At 44.0% G+C, this 2,067-nt stretch overlaps 1 protein-coding gene across 5 annotated transcripts in view; it reads right to left on the reverse strand.

Moving 5' to 3' along the window:
* KIAA1191 (KIAA1191 ortholog) overlaps window positions 1–2,067 on the reverse strand; it is a 16,807-nt gene that overhangs the window by 5,080 nt on the left and 9,660 nt on the right. The window lies entirely within an intron of this gene.

Below are 2,067 nucleotides of genomic sequence, written 5' to 3' on the forward strand. Positions count from 1 at the left end.
AAAAAAAAAAAAAAAAAAAAAAAAAAAAAAAAAAAAAAAGAGTCAACCAAGGAGGACCTCTATGTACCTTACCCCAGTAGAGGCACTACTGCTGACAAGCAGAGCCATGTATCTAATTGTTAACTTCCCACAGCAACCTGAGAAACCCTCCAGAATGAAGAATTTTAGCTAACATGTTATAAGGTTAAAAAAAATGCAAGCTCTCATATCAGGGTTCATTGGGACGACCAATCATACATTCTTAAGACAAAAGGCACTAAGTGGACCTGGTCCTCTTCCTGGTAGACCAACTTTGAGCTGTTCAATTAAAAAAAAAAAAAAAAAAAAGAAATAACAACATGGAATCACTTGAGGCCAGGAATTCAAGACCAGCCTGGCCAAGATGGCAAAACACATCTCTACCAAAAATATATAAATTAGCTGAGCATGGCGGTATGTGCCTGTAATCCCAGTTATTTGGGAAGCTAAGGCAGAAGAATCACTTTAACCCAGGAGGCTGAGGTTGCAGGGAGCCGAAATCGTGCCATTGCACTCCAGCCTGGGCAACAGACTGTCTCAACAACAACAAAAAAGAAATGCAGCATGAACAAGGCAGCTGATATCCCGACACAGTAAAAATTCTCCAAATATAAAACTTTCTAAAGAAAGATGCACCACCCTCATCACCCACACAAAAGCTTTTGCCAAAGAGAAACTGACCACATTCAGGCTAGATGGCACCAGGGTACCATTCAGATTCAAACAGCCTGCCTTGAATTAGCCAGAGTCTACTGACTCCACGTTTCTCCTGTGTGAAATGGCCCATCCTGGTGCCTGGCACAGCTGACATACTCAACATTCCTTCAGTCTGACTTGATTGTCTCAGAATAAATAAGTTAGTTCTGCTGTGGAATGAATAACGGCTGACTTTCTGCTTAATCTGTACACAAACTACAGAATACACTCTTATATACAGCTTGTGGCAGCTGTGGACCACAAGTCCAGATATCAGATACATTTTATGACTTAGTCATTCCTCTTCTAAGGAGGTTTCCATCAGAAACAGAAGCAAAGAAAAACTAAATGCATAAGGATATTCTCCAGACTTACCAGGTAGTCACTTGAAAATCTAAAAAGAAGGGATTTCATGAATTACCGTATACCAATACCACAAATTTTTTTTTTTTGAGATGGAGTCTCACTCTGTCACCTCAGCTGGAGTGCAGTGGCATGATCTCAGATCACTGCAACCTCCACCTCCACAGTTCAAGCGATTCTCCTGCCTCAGCCTCCCGTGTAGCTAGGACTACAGGTGTGCGCCACCAGGGTCTCACTGTGTTGCTCAGGTTGGTTCTCAAACTCCTGGGCTCAAACATTTCTCCTGCCTCGGCCTCCCCAAGTGCTATGATTACAGGCCTGTGCCACCATGCCCCGTTGGTTAACTAGTTTCATTAAAGTTAAATTTGTTTCTTAGAATGACTAAGTTTTGTAACATGGCTAGAACACATTCTCAAGCTTGTAAAATAAAAGTAGTGTTGCTGATTCAACAGGTGTGAATAAGAGAAAACCAAAGTATAGGCCAGGTGCGGTGGCTCACACCTATAATCCCAGCACTCTGGGAGGCCGAGATGGGCAGATCACAAGGTCAGGAGTTCGAGATCAGCCCGGCCAACATAGTGAAACCCTGTCTCTCCTAATACAAAAATTAGTCAGGGGTGGTGGCACACACCTGTAGTCCCAGCTACTTGGGAGGCTAAGGCAGAAGAATCGCTTGAACCCCGAGGCAGAGGTAGCAAAGAGCAGACACCACACCAATGCACTCCAGCCTGGGGGACAAAGTGAGACTCTATCTCAAAAAAAAAAAAAAAAGAGAGAAAACCGAAGTAAGAGTTTGGACTTTTGGTTCTTGGTGAATTCACTAGGAATTGTGCAAGACAAACTGATGCCCTCCTGGAGAAGATAAACGAGGGCTTCTGACTTCAAAAATGAGTCAACCTGGCCGGGTGCGGTGGCTCAAGCCTGTAATCCCAGCACTTTGGGAGGCCGAGGCGGGTGGATCACGAGGTCAAGAGATCGAGACCATCCTGG

This window comes from Cebus imitator, unplaced genomic scaffold (genome assembly GCF_001604975.1).
Source record: "Cebus imitator isolate Cc_AM_T3 unplaced genomic scaffold, Cebus_imitator-1.0 Scaffold478, whole genome shotgun sequence".
In the NCBI taxonomy this organism is placed as follows: domain Eukaryota; kingdom Metazoa; phylum Chordata; class Mammalia; order Primates; family Cebidae; genus Cebus; species Cebus imitator.